The following is a 20,351-nucleotide window of genomic DNA, read 5'->3' as shown; positions in this document are numbered from 1 at the left end:
GCCAGGGTAGTTGACTTACACCTTCTAGAGCACGTTGGGTGGCACGGGATACATGCGGACGTGCATTGTCCTGTTGGAACAGTAAGTTCCCTTGCCGGTCTAGGAATGGTAGAACGGTGGGTTCGATGACGGTTTGGATGTACCGTGCACTATTCAGTGTCCCCTCGACGATCACCAGTGGTGTACGGCCAGTGTAGGAGATCGCTCCCCACACCATGATGCCAGGTGTTGGCCCTGTGTGCCTCGGTCGTATGCAGTCCTGATTGTGGCGCTCACCTGCACGGCGCCAAACACGCATACGACCATCATTGGCACCAAGGCAGAAGCGACTCTCATCGCTGAAGACGACACGTCTCCATTCGTCCCTCCATTCACGCCTGTCGCGACACCACTGGAGGCGGGCTGCACGATGTTGGGGTGTGAGCGGAAGACGGCCTAACGGTGTGCGGGACCGTAGCCCAGCTTCATGTAGACGGTTGCGAATGGTCCTCGCCGATACCCCAGGAGCAACAGTGTCCCTAATTTGCTGGGAAGTGGCGGTGCGGTCCCCTACGGCACTGCGTAGGATCCTACGGTCTTGGCGTGCATCCGTGCGTCGCTGCGGTCCGGTCCCAGGTCGACGGGCACGTGCACCTTCCGCCGACCACTGGCGACAACATCGATGTACTGTGGAGACCTCACGCCCCACGTGTTGAGCAATTCGGCAGTACGTCCACCCGGCCTCCCGCATGCCCACTATACGCCCTCGCTCAAAGTCCGTCAACTGCACATACGGTTCACGTCCACGCTGTCGCGGCACTCTACCAGTGTTAAAGACTGCGATGGAGCTCCGTATTCCACGGCAAACTGGCTGACACTGACGGCGGCGGTGCACAAATGCTGCGCAGCTAGCGCCATTCGACGGCCAACACCGCGGTTCCTGGTGTGTCCGCTGTGCCGTGCGTGTGATCATTGCTTGTACAGCCCTCTCGCAGTGTCCGGAGCAAGTATGGTGGGTCTGACACACCGGTGTCAATGTGTTCTTTTTTCCATTTCCAGGAGTGTATTTTACAGACGTAACTGCTACCAGTGTTTGTTCCGCTATCATATAATCATACAATAAAGGATCCTTCTTTCTATGTATTCGCAATACATTACATTTGTCTATGTTAAGGGTCAGTTGCCACTCCCTGCACCAAGTGCCTATCCGCTGCAGATCTTCCTGCATTTCGCTACAATTTTCTAATGCTGCAACTTCTCTGTATACTACAGCATCATCTGCGAAAAGCCGCATGGAACTTCCGACACTATCTACTAAGTCATTTATATATATTGTGAAAAGCAATGGTCCCATAACACTCCCCTGTGGCACGCCAGAGGTTACTTTAACGTCTGTAGACGTCTCTCCATTGATAACAACATGCTGTGTTCTGTTTGCTAAAAACTCTTCAATCCAGCCACACAGCTGGTCTGATATTCCGTAGGCTCTTACTTTGTTTATCAGGCGACAGTGCGGAACTGTATCGAACGCCTTCCGGAAGTCAAGAAAAATAGCATCTACCTGGGAGCCTGTATCTAATATTTTCTGGGTCTCATGAACAAATAAGGCGAGTTGGGTCTCTCACGATCGCTGTTTCCGGAATCCATGTTGATTCCTACATAGTAGATTCTGGGTTTCCAGAAATGACATGATACGCGAGCAAAAAACATGTTCTAAAATTCTACAAGAGATCGACGTAAGAGATATAGGTCTATAGTTTTGCGCATCTGCTCGACGACCCTTCTTGAAGACTGGGACTATCTGTGCTCTTTTCCAATCATTTGGAACCCTCCGTTCCTCTAGAGACTTGCGGTACACGGCTGTTAGAAGGGGGGCAAGTTCTTTCGCGTACTCTGTGTAGAATCGAATTGGAATCCCGTCAGGTCCAGTGGACTTTCCTCTATTGAGTGATTCCAGTTGCTTTTCTATTCCTTGGACACTTATTTCGATGTCAGCCATTTTTTCGTTTGTGCGAGGATGTAGATAAGGAACTGCAGTGCGGTCTTCCTCTGTGAAACAGCTTTGGAAAAAGGTGTTTAGTATTTCAGCTTTACGCGTGTCATCCTCTGTTTCAATGCCATCATCATCCCGTAGTGTCTGCATATGCTGTTTCGAGCCACTTACTGATTTAACGTAAGACCAGAACTTCCTAGGATTTTCTGTCAAGTCGGTACATAGAATTTTACTTTCGAATTCAATGAACGCTTCACGCATAGCCCTCCTTACGCTAACTTTGACATCGTTTAGCTTCTGTTTGTCTGAGAGGTTTTGGCTGCGTTTAAACTTGGAGTGGAGCTCTCTTTGCTTTCGCAGTAGTTTCCTAACTTTGTTGTTGTACCACGGTGGGTTTTTCCCGTCCCTCACAGTTTTACTCGGCACGTACCTGTCTAAAACGCATTTTACGATTGCCTTGAACTTTTTCCATAAACACTCAACATTGTCAGTGTCGGAACACAAATTTTCGTTTTGATCTGTTAGGTAGTCTGAAATCTGCCTTCTATTACTCTTGCTAAACAGATAAACCTTCCTCCCTTTTTTTATATTCCTATTAACTTCCATATTCAGGGATGCTGCAACGGCCTTATGATCACTGATTCCCTGTTCTGTACATACAGAGTCGAAAAGTTCGGGTCTGTTTGTTATCAGTAGGTCCAAGGTGTTATCTCCACGAGTCGGTTCTCTGTTTAATTGCTCGAGGTAATTTTCGGATAGTGCACTCAGTATAATGTCACTCGATGCTCTGTCCCTACCACCCGTCCTAAACATCTGAGTGTCCCAGTCTATATCTGGTAAATTGAAATCTCCACCTAAGACTATAACATGCTGAGAAAATTTATGTGAAATGTATTCCAAATTTTCTCTCAGTTGCTCTGCCACTAATGCTGCTGAGTCGGGAGGTCGGTAAAAGGAGCCAATTATTAACCTAGTTCGGTTGTTTAGTGTAACCTCCACCCATAATAATTCACAGGAACTATCCACTTCTACTTCACTACAGGATAAACTACTACTAACAGCGACGAACACTCCACCACCAGTTGCATGCAATCTATCCTTTCTAAACACCGTCTGTACCTTTGTAAAAATTTCGGCAGAATTTATCTCTGGCTTAAGCCAGCTTTCTGTACCTATAACGATTTCAGCTTCAGTGCTTTCTATCAGCGCTTGAAGTTCCGGTACTTTACCAACGCAGCTTCGACAGTTGACAATTACAATACCGATTGCTGCTTGGTCCCCGCATGTCCTGACTTTGCCCCGCACCCGTTGAGGCTGTTGCCCTTTCTGTACTTGCCCAAAGCCATCTAACCTAAAAAACCGCCCAGCCCACGCCACACAACCCCTGCTACCCGTGTAGCCGCTTGTTGCGTGTAGTGGACTCCTGACCTATCCAGCGGAACCCGAAACCCCACCACCCTATGGCGCAAGTCGAGGAATCTGCAGCCAACATGGTCGCAGAACCGTCTCAGCCTCTGATTCAGACCCTCCACTCGGCTCTGTACCAAAGGTCCGCAGTCAGTCCTGTCGACGATGCTGCAGATGGTGAGCTCTGCTTTCATCCCGCTAGCGAGACTGGCAGTCTTCACTAAATCAGATAGCCGCCGGAAGCCAGAGAGGATTTCCTCCGATCCATAGCGACACACATCATTGGTGCCGACATGAGCGACCACCTGCAGATGGGTGCACCCTGTACCCTTCATGGCATCCGGAAGGACCCTTTCCACATCTGGAATTACTCCCCCCGGTATGCACACGGAGTGCACATTGGTTTTCTTCCCCTCTCTTGCTGCCATTTCCCTAAGGGGCCCCATTACGCGCCTGACGTTGGAGCCCCCAACTACCAGTAAGCCCACCCTCTGCAACTGCCCGGATCTTGCAGACTGAGGGGCAACCTCTGGAACAGGACAAGCAGCCATGTCAGGCCGAAGATCAGTATCAGCCTGAGACAGAGCCTGAAACCGGTTCGTCAGACAAACTGGAGAGGCTTTCCGTTCAGCCCTCCGGAATGTCTTTCGCCCCCTGCCACACCTTGAAACGACCTCCCACTCTACCACAGGTGAGGGATCAGCCTCAATGCGGGCAGTATCCCGGGCAACCACAGTCGTAGTCCGATCAGGGGATGCGTGGGACGAGCTGGCCGTCCCCAACAAACCCCCATCCGGACCCCCACAGTGATGCCCATTGGCAACAGCCTCAAGCTGTGTGACCGAAGCCAACACTGCCTGAAGCTGGGAGCGAAGGGATGCCAACTCAGCCTGCATCCGAACACAGCAGTTGCAGTCCCTATCCATGCTAAAAACTGTTTTACAAAGAACGTCTGAACTAATCTACAGAGAGCGCAAACAAATCGACAAAATTTAAACGGTTATTAAAATACAAGATTGCCTAGTAAATGCAGTAATGCTGCTACTTGCGCACTGCTGACACTGCTCGGCGGCGGAAGGAGACTAAGCGAAATTACACTATTCAGGTACTAAAACGCGATGCTACACTCTCAAATACTATAATACGCCCGAAATTTATGAATTAAACAATGCAAGTACCAAAAACACGCAAAGAAATTAAGAATTAAACTATGTAACAAATGAGTGAGCTAGGAGTATACGACTTGCTGCTCAGCTGCTTATCCAACGGCGGCAGGGAGCACACTGACTGTGACCAACCGACACTGGCCGTTCAAAACAAAAACAGTAGACAAACGACTACGCGAATTTACACTATTCAGGTACTAAAACGCGATGTTACAACTCTCAAATACTATAATACGCCCGAAATTTATGAATTAAACAATGCAAGTACCAAAAACACACAAAGAAATTAAGAATTAAACTATGTAACAAACGAGTGAGCTAGGAGTATACGACTTGCTGCTCAGCTGCTTATCCAACGGGGGCAGGGAGCCCTATGCCACAGCAGCAAATACTTTACCATTCTGCAGGTGAGGGCAGCACAGCACGACGCGCTCGCTGAGTCCAGTCATGGACAATAGCAATCTGTTATTGATGGTGCGTGCCCAGAAATACACAAGTGCACAGTCTAGAGTTCAGCTGATTCAGAATGCAGATAATTTCCTAAGAGCCTCTGAAACCTCGCTGGATTCTAGTGTGCAGGGGGACTCATTTGCTTGTGTGCCAAATGAATTTGACTCTGTGGCACGAATATTGTAAGAGGTATGTGCTGCCTGCGATATGTAAGCTATAAGAGAATCTGAGACCAAAGAGCAGTGTTGACTGCAGTACAAACTGTGTAGCAGTAGCAGTAAGTTGTTGCTAGCGAGCAGTCGCCTGTCTGTGCTTGTCAGTCCTGTCTGGTGTATCATGTTGGCTGGGCCGGTCACGGTGCAGGGATGCCGGAGCCTGAGTATTATTGTATAAGGTAAAAAGCAGCCTCGCGCATATCTAGTAATATTATGTAAACTCACAGGTAAATCTTTTAAAAATGTCCTAATAATAATCTTTGTCTAATTTCTAACAAGCATTCATTTCAATTTAAAGAATTTAATTTTTTTAAATGCATGATCATTCCGTTTGTTGCAAAAGAAAAAATCATTTGCTTCCTTTCATAAATAACAAATGTATAGGCCAGCATTGCACAGAGCTGTGCCGGAAAAGAGCTATTGTAAGAGCAGATAGTTGCCGACTTTATCAAGGTGAGAAGTTTTGCTTTTTATTCAGAATGATCTTACAGGGCCATGACGCAGCACTGCTGTCGTCCAAATTTTACCAGGTTACTGAATTTATTTTTTATTACGAGGTTTAGGAATTTTTCTGTTTCGAGCTTATATTAAACGAGAAAAGAATTTTGTGGGTACATTAAATGGGAACCAGTTTTGTTCAGAGGTTACACTAAAATCAGAATCATATTCATATTATTATTATTTATTATTTATTTTGTGGGGAGGTTACACTAATTAGTATCATTATCCATAATATTTATTATAATATTTTTTGTGGGGAGGTTACAATATGTGTGACGGAATATGTCAAATGCTTAGACAGCTGACTCAAAACAAATAAGTACAAGCATGCACAACTCGTTGTGCTCATGATGGTTTGGATGGCGAGTGGCACAGGTTCTAAATGGTACACTCGCAAAAGACCCAAGTTTCACCGTGTATGTAAAGACCTGCCATTCTTTACAAGCAAAGCGCTGGTACAAGACAGATCTTCTGTATTCTCTAGAGCTTTCCGCTGTGGCTCGGTAGCATAGCACATTTGCATGCTTGGACCACACCCACTTTAGCACAAGCCAATCATGAGCTAGAGCTCGGCATTCGAAGCTGGGAGACCACCTCCCTGCTCTGCATACACCGATTTGACCAACCAGCAACTTTAAAAATTAATTGGGGAAAAAAGGAAAAAAGACTCAGCTTTGTGCCCTCTTTCTCACGCATTTATGCCATGTCTCTGCTAAAAGCATCCCTTGCGTGGAACCACAGCCCACTATAAAAAGATCGCTATCTCCGCTGTTGCATCCATTTCGAACTTTCTAAAGAACGACCATAAACCCACTAAAAGCCTCGTGCATTCACAATTATATTTTGAAGCAGAGTCTGGATGCCTGGACAGCACTGCCCTCTCCCACGGAATTCGCAAAACTCTCAGCCGTCTCATCTGCTTTCTACCTAACAAGGGCCCATACTCTGCTTTATTGCCTGCCATTGGATCATACAATGTGCAGGTCAAAGCTGCAGCGACTCCTCGGCCCTAGTCAGCCTACATGGATGCGGCCGCCGACCGACCAGCGTCACTCCCTGTGTCTGCGCAATGAGACCGAGGGACTTGGCTGTTGGCAAACGTTTTCACCCTGGTATGCCCGTCCATTCCACAGAAAAAAAGCTCTCCTCAGCTCTCATCCACTGTGTACATTTACTGCTGTGAATTAACTTGGCACCCTCTTCCTTCAAACACAGGTAAAGCTTACCACTATGGCTTCTCTAGAGCACACAAGCAAGAGTGTCAACTACTGCCAGCCATTTCATCATATGAATGAAATCAGATCATATCAAAAGTAGAAACCGAGTAATAAAGATCACCTTCCCTATGAACATTATGCAGCATGACACAGTATCAAAAGTGACAGTGACCTGCAATCTCTCAAGTTTTCCAGCTGTGGGCCAATATGTCACAACAACATATTGTTAAAAATAGCTGGTCTGTGATGCCATAGAGCTGTACCAGTATGCCCCAGTCGCCATCTTGTATTCGAGGTCAGCCATATTAAATTCTAACATCAGCTAGGACAGTGCATGTATTTCATGTATTGGATTCTTATGTCATAGAGCCTATTCCAGTGTTCCAAGTCAGCCAACAAGGCAATGCATCATCTTGGACTTCCCATCGATTTAAACTTAGGAGAACACCTCTCGTATCACAGGGAACACATTAGCACAATTGTGCTGTTTTTTAATTTCACACTAAATTTTTTTGTAAAAATGGTTCAAATGGCTCTGAACACTATGCGACTTAACTTCCGAGGTCATCAGTCGCCTAGAACTTAGAACTAATTAAACCTAACTAACCTAAGGACATCACACACATCCATGCCCGAGGCAGGATTCGAACCTGCGACTGTAGCGGGCGCTCGGTTACAGACTAGCGCCTAAAACCGCACAGCCACTCCGAAAATTTTTAATTTCTCGCTATTTTGTACATAGGGCAATTGACCTTTGTCAGACATGGTGGGGTTGGTGATTGAGAATGGGTGGTAGGGATGTGTGAAAAAATCCCATTAGTCATCGATGACGTCAGTGGTGACACACACTGCACTTCAACTCTCCTTGTTGTCCTACTCATGGATTCCGACGTTGCACCCACTTCTCTAACCACAAATGTTTCTGATATGGAAGTGGACGTGCCATTAGACCACAGAATTTCGCCTACATTACTTTAATTTTCGTTTCTCATCCTATTATCGGATACTAACAATAGTGGCTCCGATATATGCAGTTGCTCCAATTCTTTCCTTGATCCGTCTACTTCGCTTTTGAGCGAGACATACTCTTCTGTCACTGAAAATTGCACAGCTTGAGTGCTGTCTGATACTGGTCGTTCCTCCAGATTCCGTACTCATAGCGAAAGAGATTTGTTAAAGCCTTCAGTCTTCTGCGCCCTTTTGAAAGAGAGGTATTCCTTTTTCTACCTTCTCCAGATTAGCTTCGTCCTATGCCATCCTTCATCATTTCCAAAACTTCACCTAACTTCTCGTCAATCGATTTGAATTTTCAATCTATCTTTGTAAATCCGCCATTTTTATCAGAATCTCTTTCTTTCCTTCCTCGCTTCTTTCCTATCCTCTTCAGCTTCTCTGTCTCTTTTCTCCAATTCTTTCCTATCTTGTTCAGTTTTCCTGTCTCTTTCCTCACCTTTTCGCCAATTTGTTTGTGTTGTATTAATATTTGTTTTACCCAGAGAGGAAAGTCCCTTATAATTCCTACACTTTAGCTGTTCTGCATTTCGTGCAGTTCTGTTTCGCAAGCAGTTCTATTACCACTCTGCACAGCTATTTATGTGTATTCCTGGGTCCCAGACAAAGTAGCAGTTACTGCTGGTTCGCCCTCGGAATATTCTGCACCGAAATCTGCTGTATCTGCTGGACTATCCTCTCCTGTGAACTTCTTAGCTCCCCTAGAACGTACTAGATCTGCTATGTCCATTTTAATCAACGCAAGATCTATGAGTTAATACAGAAATTTCAAGATGTATCCTATTTAACCAGTATTGATTTGAGAAGTTCGTTCTGGCAAGTCCAGTTAGTCAAGGACTCAAGAAAATATACTGCTTTTATATATGGAGGGAGAAGCTATCAGTTCAAGGTCGTTCCGTTTCGTCTCAATATCAGCTCTGGAGTTTTTATTTCTGCGTTGGACTATGCCCTTTGACCAGAACTACGTAGTCGAATAACAATTTTTGTGGACAATCTATTAATTGCCTCTAAAACTTGGGAGGAACATCTACAACTTATTATGAGGATTTTTGCTGTGTTCAAAGAAACAGGTATAACTGCAAATCTAAAAGAATCCCAATTTTCTCTACAGAGAATTAAATTCTTAGGACATATGATTAATGCAAAAGGCATTCTTCCCACAGAAGCGAAGATTAGTGCGTGAAATTAAGGATCAACTGATAAAAGCTCCATTATTATACCACCCTGATATGAATGTCGAATTCTGTTTAGCCACTGATTCATCAGATGTGGGATTAGGATCTTGTTTATTTCAAATTAGGTACATCGATGGTGTAAAAACCTTTTGTCCAATTGCATTTGCTAGCAGAGTTTTATCCACCTGTGAAAGAGCATATACCACTACGGAATTGGAAGCTTTAGCAGTTATTTGGTCTTTGAAAAGGTTTAATTATTATGTATATGGCTCAAGGATAACCGTTTATTGTGACCACCAATCACTAGCCTTTTTACAAACTTGTAAGTTGCTGCATCCTCGCTTGTCAAGGTGGACGCTGGCGCTGCAAGAATATCAGTTTCAAATTATTCATGTAGCTGGAAAAGAAATTATTATAGCTGATGCGTTGTCAAGATCTCCAGAAGGAATAACACCTGAAATGGATGTAAATAATAAGGCAGAATTTCCAGTGCTTCTTCTTCAAGAAAATAATTACAAGTTATATTATATTCATTTATGTAAGACAATGGCTCAGCTTCAGAAGAAGGATCGCCGATGGAATGCTATAATAAGACAATTCAATCAACAAAATCCTACGGTCAATTTGGAATACTACCAGCTTGTGAATAATATTTTATTTTTTAAATCTGGGTAGGCTGAGAATCCAAAGTGGTGTGTCTGCATACCTGAAGAATATGAAGAACGATTAATTTGGTTTACAAATTTGACCTGGGGTCATGGTGTTGTAAAGTGTGCTAATAAGATTAGATATTATTGTTACTTACCAAATATAAGGCGAAAAGTGCACAAAGTCATACAGAAATGTGTTCTCTGTCAAAAGGCTAAGCCGGACAACAAGGGAAATAAAATTGCGCTTCACGCAATAATACCTGAAGCACCAAGATCACTTACATCATGTGATATTTGTGGACCACTTCCTAGAGCCAGAGGTGGTGTTAAGTACATTATTGGATTCTGTGATGTGTTTACAAAATATGTTAAACTATATCCTATAAAATCAGCAACTGCAAGAGCTGCCGCAGTAAAGTTTTGTAAGTGACTACATTCCTCATGCAGGGATTCAAAAATCTATAATCTCTGACAATGCGAAGATATTTACTGGATATTTATGGAGAAAATTAGTATCACAACTAGGAATAAAACAGATTTTTACATCTTGCTATCATCCACAAGGGAATTTAATTGAACGGGTTTTTCGAGAACTAAACAGATTCATGAGACTGTACTGTCATGATAAACAAACTACCTGGATAAACTATTTGACCTAGTTTGAGCAGATTTATAATAATTTACCACATAGTTCTACAAACTTTACCCCGATTGAACTGATGTTCAGAGATAACGAAAGAAACTTTTGGGTAGATAACTTGCCTAAACTCGAGGACACCAAAATCTCATGGGAAGAAAAAATTCGGAATGCTCTCATTAATATTACGGAGAAAGCAAGACAGCGAAAGGAAATCCATGATAGAAACATCAAACGGATTCAGACTTTCAGTATTGGACAGAAAATTCTTTTAAGAAGACACATCAAGTCATCAAGGTTGAAGAAGACCATCAGAAAATGGAATCTATTTTATACAGGTCCATATATAATAGTTGATATACAGAATCCTGGTGCGTATTTATTAGCATATTCGGATTCTGGAAGAATAAAAGGATTATTTCCCCATGTAGACCTAAAGAGGTACTTTTAAGGAAAGTGTTTCAAATTAAATGAAAAGTCTGTATGAAGTATTTGGGTGTTGAAAGAAAAAAATTGAAGTGTGAAGGACAGTATGCCTCAGCTACTGTGATAGGTTAAATGACAGCATGCCAAGCATCTGTGAAAGTTTAATGAACAGTAAGCGATTGCTTCTGTGATAGTATAGGAATATTTAGAAAAGTAAGTGGAACTCTAGCTATTGCTGCTGTGAAGTCTTACGGGTCATCTGTCTATGTGATGATCACCAAAGAAGCATGAGCATGTGAAATAATACGCATTCAGGGAGTGTTAATCTCCAGTGATAATACGTTTACTGAAACTGTATGATCGAATACGGCGCTTGCGTGTGAAATTAGTGTTTGTAAACTGACAGTTCACAGGAGAACAAATGAACCATGTTAGAAAATTAGAATCGATTGCAACTGTCCACAGACATAAAGACTCACTGGTTTTTTTTGGCGCGAGCTAAATTCTATTCAAGAGAATTTAATTAACTAGCTTAGTGTGCATTTATAAAATTAGAGTTAATGAGAAAGTTCTTTATTGAAATTATAATAATGTGTCATTTTCCAATTGGATTTGTTTATTGTTATATTGCATTCATATATGTTAATGAGAAAATGCGGCAATCGGAGTATAAAAGAGAAAAATTTGATTGTCAGTCACTACTAACAAAGATTAATTTCAGCTGGAGAGGTCATGCTGCAAGACTTAATTAAACTTTCTCTTTCAGCAAAATTTCATTGTAATCATGTATGAATAAGATATAATTTTTTTTTTGAAATTTTCTCAAATAATAAAGTTTTTAATATTCTGACATGCTATCCACATTCATACTTGAGACCAAATTAGGAAAGATTCAGATCTACTTCCACCTGGAAAAGCCAACGAAACACACACACAAAAAAATTTAAAACCAGGATTAGAACCTTTCTACTTACTCAAGAAGATGGATGAAATTATCCATGTTTTCAAAATTGTTTTCGGATCTGGAGTTGTGATATTGTGCAACTACAGTATCAATTAAGACACCTAGGTGTGAAAAGTATAAGACGAATGGATTTTCCCATTCTTCAGATGGAAGATTGGATGGATCAGGTCCATATTTGAGTTCAAAATGAATCTGGAGAAATTCGACTAACCCTTCTCTTCCAGGAATCTTTAGTAGTTGACCATTCCTTAGACGAATTTCGATTGTTTCATGCCACAATCCTGAGTACCTGTTCCTGTGGTTCCTTCTGGTCTCTCAAATCCGTTACATCTCCTGTCTCGTACGCCAATATGACGCCTGTCCTCCATGCCATGTCCCATGTTCCTATTCGATCAGTTACACCACAGTTCAGCAAGACATCAATGAAGAAAATTTTTCAGAAGATTGCAAAAATTTGCATGTGTAAAGATTTTTTTTTTTTTTTTTTGGCTATGAGGCAGATTTTATCTTTCCTATGAATTCTAGAATATCTCTCAAATTTCTAAATTATTCCGTCTTTCCTATCATCTGTGATACCTAGTTGGGGTCTAAGCCTCCAGGTTTTCCAGGGTTTCCCTGTGAAGGACAGTTCCTGAATAGGTAGACCTGATTAACAACTACATAAGTACATCTTCCCTGGTTGTGTACGTGGGATGCGGGTATGCCCCAGTAGATGTGAAAGCAACAACTAGGTATCTAGGTAACGAAGATCGGTGTTACCTATACCAAATCTCTTTCAGTTCTTGTAATCAAAAAAATCTGACTAACTTCTTAAAATTTATAGGAACGTATGTTCCACAAATTCTAATGAGTTAACTAAGCCAATAGTTAGCTCGCAAAGTGGATACATATCAACTTTGCTCGCTACGAGGGGCGATGTAATATCTCTTGCAGCGGTCTCTCCGCGATATTTTCAGAAATTTTATAAATTATATAACTCAGTACATATCTCGAAATATCTCTTCTTACCTTACTGATTCCTAAACTCTAATATACCATGATAATCAATGCAAAGTAATTTCAAGCCCTATTATTCCTTGGAGCGTCCATTTGCTCCATGGAATAGCTTCTCTGCTATCTATGTTTTCTCTTATAAAAAGAATGAAGGAGATCTTGCCGATTAGCCGTGAAAGAAGGAGGATGTATATGTATGTATTGTTGAGCTAGTCGCCATCTTGATGAGATTCTGTGTGAGGAGGAATTTAATACATGAACTAAACTAAAGTAAGTGTGTTCGCGTATTATTTAACTGATTATTATTGACACTGTCTGCTTACTACGCTGTGTTGCACGGGATCAGTGGGGAACGTCTGATTTACACTGGACGAACCTCCCGTTTTGTATGCACAAGATATCCAGTTTATTACTTCAAATAAATAGGCTAACACGGCCTTACCAGCAGATCTCCGGTCTTCCCCATGTAATCACCGAAAGTTAATAATTTTACAAATGTTTTCAGGAGATCGACTGACAATTTTCGTCGCACCGAGACTTCGAAATTGCTTCACTGCCTTATGGAATTTAAGTGAAGCTCAATTTGATCAGGATAGAACAGTATTGAACTGTGTGAATGTGATAAGCCTGTTTTGTGAATGAAAATTCCCTTAATATACACATGTTTTTTACTATCCTGATCAGCAAAGCTAAATCAGGCCGCTGTGAGAGAGGTTTTTTAAATTTTTAGATCCCACAAAAAAAAATTAAAAGATCTCAGAAGCTACACTCCTCGTGTCGCATTCACAACTGGCTGCTAGGTTGTATGGTCCTGTGTAGGTGGCTATTTCCACCTGCAGTAGGTATGTATCTGAACTGGCCAGCGTCATGTCATACATAAGGAATGAGGGCAAATGTTTGTGACTCCTGTTTCTCCAGTGACATTCCCAGGAGGTGGGCAGTGCTGTCAGCTACCATGTTGTGTAAGACAAACAGCCTCACACACCCAGGAGTGATGTCACCCTGCATCAGTCAAAGTTCCATCCAGAGAAACACCTAACATGAACTGGTGTATAGCGACAAATCAGTCCACTTGACATTAGTTAGGCACTGTACCCTAAAAAAGAGTTTGCTGTACTATGCTTGTAAAAATCACCACAAATTCATGAGTGGAATAGACGACAGTAACATAACCAACATCAGAATGCTGTATGCACCTCCAGGTCACCACAAACTAAGTTAAAGCCCAAACTGTATGCTCAACACCAGGAGGGTAAGAATCTTTCAGACACACCCCCGTACCATGACCCCAACTTATTCCCCTACCCCACAGTAACTGGCTGGTGTTGCCCATAGCATCACCCACAGTATGCAGGGCCATGAGTCTTTGGGGCCAGTCATCCCCTGCACTTTCCTCGAGTACAAGCCATGTAACGGCTTCGTTTCACTAGCAGGGCAGGAAAGGGAAAGCTACATGCATATATAAGTACATTGTGGTTGTATGATTCACATGTCATGACGTGCTTCTGCATGCCTCTCCTTATGCACCGACATCAGCCAGTGGAAAAGCAGTCTCCACCACTTCCTGAGGCTTGAGCACTGGCTCAGGCGTGACTGCTACAATTTTTGCTGTAGGCATGCCTTGATTTGATGGAAATTTCGACAACAGTATTATCACATTAAGATGTACATGTGGTGGAGGGAAAATAATTGTGGTACAGGTATGTTTGCTGTTCTGTTTGCAATCACGATGCAGGTACTGGAGAAGAAATTCCTCAAGATTATGTTGACTAAATTCAGAGACGGGTGTGTGTTTATTTCGCAAAACGTTAATGCCAAACTTCACAGTACCTATTGAGAAAACGGCGGCAGGTTCAAAATCGTGTATAGCACTCACTGTTGAAATTTTAAAAATGAGTCTAGAATTAATCATAGTAGCATATTCTATGCTATTCTCTTTATAGTACGCAATAGTGTCCCACCTCACATCAACTAGGAAGAGATCGAAACAATTTTTGTTCGTGTGTGTACAGGCGTTCCTTTCGTGAGACGTTATTCAGAATGATTAGATAGCAAACTGACACTGTCGACAGCTGCAAACAAGTAATGCTTCTTCACATTTGTCATGATTACAAATTGAGCTGTAACATGGACGCAGGAAGAAAGAACATTGCACCAACACGAAACATGCTTGGCTCATCCAGACCACATCTAAGACACATCAACCAACTTCGTGCTTACATCGATGAAAATTTTACCGAAAGAAGTGAATTTCGGCTCATATTGCTATACTTTCAGCTCGACGGGATGTTTATGATTTCGTTCGATATCGGTTTGTCATGCATTCTAAAACTGATCGTACCACCATCCTCCTTTACAGAACATGCCTTTATTAATATCTGTGTGCATGACTTTGTTGTAGGATAGATTAGGGCAGGAACAAAATTCAGCACAACTAACTGCAATGTTCAACTCTCAAGTGCTGGTAGTGTTACTGGGTTACAGTGTGTAAGAACCATCTAAGGACAGTGAAAATATACCTCAACAACAAGAATACCATGAAGCGAGAGGCTCACATCTCCTCACTAAAGTATGGTTTGGTATGCTTTATACAAAATATGACATCATACGCTTCCATTGGATCTATGACAGTAGAATCGAAGATGGCGATGCAAGATGGCTGACCTAGAACAGTGGTTCTGTGATGTTGGAATCGAAGAGTTGGAACACTGGGACAGGCTCTATGAGGTCAGAATCCACGTCTTGGAATACTGACTCTGACTCTATGGCGTAACAGTCCAGTTCAGACCCATCAGGCTATTGATAACAGCATAGAAATCCAGCATACTAGGTCCTCAGAGGTGTCTGATATTACAGTTTAAACAACTTATCCCACCACACCAGTTCCCACAAATTCAAATGGTGAGAAAATCCACTTACCCTAAGTTTAGGATAATGGGAAGTATGCTGTCTGTTAAGCTAAAGCACACTCATCTTAACTTTAAAACTGAATAGCCCACTGATGCACTGATGCACACTAACTGCTACAAAGCTCAGCATCATAGCCATCATTATGTGTATGACAGCTTGGAGTGATGGATGCTGCCAGCTGCATCCCCTCTGCTGGTGCACGAGACAGAGGCAAACGTCAGATACTTTTGCACCATACAATGAAAATGAAGCGTAACCCATGAACACATTCCTTGACAGAAATAGTCACCTGCTGGGCAGTAGCATTTGATATCCAAACTTTCAGTGTGCTGCAGTAAAATCGAGAAGAAGAACAGAACATAGCAGTAGATCATCACAACATCTCTCTTATATACAAGAACTGTCCAGGAAATGGCTTGAGAAACGTATGCATACAGCTGGCAGAACCTCACCAAAACTATAAGTGTATTACATTATACATAGGACATCCAACAAACGCAGCAGATTTCTTACAATCTCATTTAACGCCATCCAACAGTCGTTAGGTACAGAGCTTAAAACAAAATCTATAGAGTAGTACTGCATTGGTCTGCAGAACACACAAAACTCCAGTCATCCCTCCTGTATAGTTGTTTGAAATAGCTTTTCACAGTAGGGTATTCCTTCCAAGCAGACCATGGTCGCAACATGGCAGACCCATGGTGCTGAAATGCTGATTGCATCCATAGGTACAGTGCTATTAGTAACTTCAGGTCACAGCAGTACAAACAGGTATATCAGACAACTGTGCTAGAAAGATCTACTCTGTGGACTGAAAAATCTCGGTATTTGATCCCTCATCAATTATAGGATTTGTATCCGTCACTTACCATTCCTTATGATTCTGTTAATGTATGTGTAGAGGCAAACACTGTAGCTATAAACTGTTCCCTAATATCATCTCCTTCGTTAGTCAGACACTTTATAAATTTGGTAATCCGGCTATAGAGTCATAAATAGTGTTGGAACTTGAGTAATCGATTACCATGTGGTCTATATGCTATTTAATCACTATAGCAAACGAACTGCTGTTAAAGTCAGGCACACCACCGGTTTTAAAATTCGGCAAACTGTTTTGCGGTTTCTAGGTGTCCATTGTGGTCTTCTTATAACCCGGTGGACATGTTGCAGAACATTTTTACAGTGTGCATCGCACAGAAGCATATGACATAGGATACATTGCAAATACTGGTTCTTAGTGAGGAAAATACCCAGCAGCACATGGAGTTGCAAAAAGCAGCTTAATGATATGTTCCTCTAGTCATGGTACTTAATAAATTCATCTATACACTGAGGCCACCTAGGATGAAGTAAGGTCACACCACAGACGCATAACTGGATACCAATCCTCTGTGCTGGAAGGAATTTGATTAACTGTTGTGGAAAGCTGTTTCCAGCAACACACCTCTAACTAACGCCATTTATATTGCACAAACCTTCCATTACCATGACTGTGTGACTTACATTCACACTTGGAATGCTACTCACTATTAATACTAAGGGCCCTTGCCGTATTTATCAATAAAACAGAATTTTGCCAGGTGAAGCTTACATTTGGTGTGCAGCACATGGAAGGAGTTTGAGGCATACTAGAACACCCTATATTAAAAATTTTACATCTTAGTACAGAAATATTTAATTAATTGAACACTATGCATTATACTGAATGGTGAATGTTGTAACCTCCCCCTCACATATCGACCTGACTGTCAATGAAAAATTAAACCGTGTGTACCTAATGGAAATTTGGGGAAAGCTATCATCACCGAAGTTAATTTGTAGGTAAAGAGGGAGGAAGGGCTACATTTAAATGAAAGGAAAAATGCAAATGAAATTGGTTTAAAATTAATTTTGAAAAAATGTAAAGTTAATAAAGAAAGTAAATGTGTGGTCGTTATGTTAACAATTAACTGGCGTTAATTAGATATTTGAGATTTGGGAAAAATTACAGTCGCCAATCCTATGGACAACTACTATAATAACTGAAAAAGAAAGGTTAATGCACATATAATTAGCACTAAAAGCGTGGCGACTGAAGGTTGACACGTGTTGTGTGAAAACTGAATGTTTGTCAGAAGTAATAAATTTCGCTACACTCTGACTTAATTTAGCAAAAGAATTAATAAAACTGCAAAATTGAAAGTTAGTTTAGTGACTGAAATTAATTGTGAACTTTCTTTCTGAAGCACTACGAAATTAAATAAAATAAGGTTAGTCTTGGGCCACCTCAACAATCATCTCAAAAGCAACTTGAATCTATGCAATTTAGAAATAAGAGATTTAACTTTGAACGTGAATTAAATGATTTTCAGATATTATCAATAGTAAAATTTAGTACGTACCAAGCTGAGCTGCAGTCACAGGTAAGCTAAAATATGATAACAAAACTCACACTCTTAATTTGTGCTTGTGTAATCTAAACATAGTTCTGTTTGGTTATTGTAGCCAGCTATGAGTTCTTTAACTGAACTTTGAAATGAAAGCAGTGAAATGAAATGATATTACTTTAATGCTGGCGTTTGAATTTCAACGACACTCGGGGGCATTTTGGAAAAGGAAGGGACCCTGCTTGGTAATGCAATTGGGACAATGAGCAACAAAGGTTCATGCTAAGTTTCTATATTTTAGTGATGGAAATGGAACAGTTTGAAAAGATGAGATCTGCCATACAGTTCTAAAACTTTACGTGCTTTCAGTCTTCCTTGTTGGTTGATTGAAGGTTTGAAGTCGTCGATCGAGGAGGTGGCGACAATCACTTATTGTCGGCCGTCGCTGTTGCAGAAGCTGGATGTTGGCGCGCCTTTTTCTCGACACCATCACCAGGTGCAATGGACTCTTGATGTGTGCCAGCTAATGTTTCCCGTCTGCGACACTGTGTCAGAAACTATCATAGTAAGTCGAGCACAATTACATTCTGCCAAACTCAGAAAGTGCGACAACTCGCGGGAGCATCACTCAACACACCTGCTCCACCTCCCTACTCCAGCCAGACTCTGCTCTGCCCGCGCTCCATGCAGAAGAGTTAACACTACCCAAGATCCTAAACACTTTGGTCCTCCACACGACCTATCTATGTAATCGTTCAATAGCATAGTTTTCCCTAGGCAAGACCCAGTGTAAAAGCACAAATAATATTTACAAAACAAACCAATTATACATCGAAATAAATGCATAAACATATATATACAAATTGTAAAAAAATTACGGTATATAAAGACACAGAAATGTCATACCTTCAGGTGACAAAATAAGGAAAAAAATAATAGTACAATAGATGGAAACAGGAGGATATGCATTTCCGGTGTTGTCTGAGAATGTTCATGTAACCTAAACAGACACAGAAAATGACCCAAAAACAACAGCGGAAATGCATATGCTCAAAACATCAAGAAATTTTAGCATTAGGCTAATTAACTGTAAATCAATTTTTAGACCATAATAATTGAGTGGAGGCACTCCTAATCTTATTCCACTCTGTCACCTTGCACAAAAGAAAACAGGTTGACAACATATTAAAATTCCTAGAAAATGTTGAAAATGGTTTAGCTATTCTAAAATCGGCAAAATTCCTAACAGTATCAAGAAATGGAATACTATTTACAGAATTAATCAGAGTTCATAGTCATAAAACAAGTAGATCAAAATATGCAAATTAATAATTAATTACCTAGAATCATGTTTTTATATAACCTTTTCATAATTAATATTCTCGTCATGAGAGTCAACTTAACGCTAAACAAGAAAATAATATACAGAAGATCGAAAAAGACATAAATAATGACAGCAGAATTCTTTCACATCAGCTGTCCGGGAAGAAAAAGAACTCCGCCTTCCGTACCCGCAAGTACAAAGAATGCCGACCGCGACACAATAGCCGACAGCGGCACCACCTCGCCAGTATTGGTGCGCATGCCTGTGCTGCATGCTTCATCTCACTCGCCTGTGTAACGGCATTTCCAAGAACGTCCGTTTCATTGAATTCCTTCGGAAAAACTCACTCCCGAGTAATCTCAAGGAGTCCATTAACACCATCACAGTGGATAACTCAATACTGTCCATCATCACACGCATGTACTAGCCTGAAACTAAAAACAGTGTCTAAGTACATCGGCAATGACTAGTAAAACACATATTCATGAAATCTTACAGTTAGTTACAAAATCATATTTACATTCCTTAATCTACTGTGACTCAGCTGAAAACTTAAACTAGCAGCTTGGATTTTTCAGTTGATTAATAAGCAGTTACTCTTAAATAATTAAATCAAAATAAATTACTTATTAATTACAACTTCTTTAATGACCTCTTGGTCAGGAAAAAGCATGGCAACATGGCAAATCCTTAAATCTTACATACTGTACAAATTACCCATTCTGTGGTATTAATCAAAGCTTGGTTGGCACAATTTCAAGTCTACAATGTTCTGTATACCTAAAAGTTTTCCAGAGCTTGGATACTCTAAGCAATAAGCATTGTGTGAGGTGTACCAATGACTTTATATGATCCATTATAAACAAACTTAAATTTAGAGATTTCATTGTCTATCTCGCTCAATTTCTCATGAGCTTTTACAAGTACTAAGTCTCCGATTGCAAACTTAGCAAAACGCGCTTTAGCG

This window comes from Schistocerca serialis, chromosome 1, assembly GCF_023864345.2.
Source record: "Schistocerca serialis cubense isolate TAMUIC-IGC-003099 chromosome 1, iqSchSeri2.2, whole genome shotgun sequence".
Classification (NCBI taxonomy): Eukaryota; Metazoa; Arthropoda; class Insecta; order Orthoptera; family Acrididae; genus Schistocerca; species Schistocerca serialis.
The sequence above is the reverse complement of the archived record's forward strand: the minus strand, read 5'-3'. Positions refer to the sequence as shown.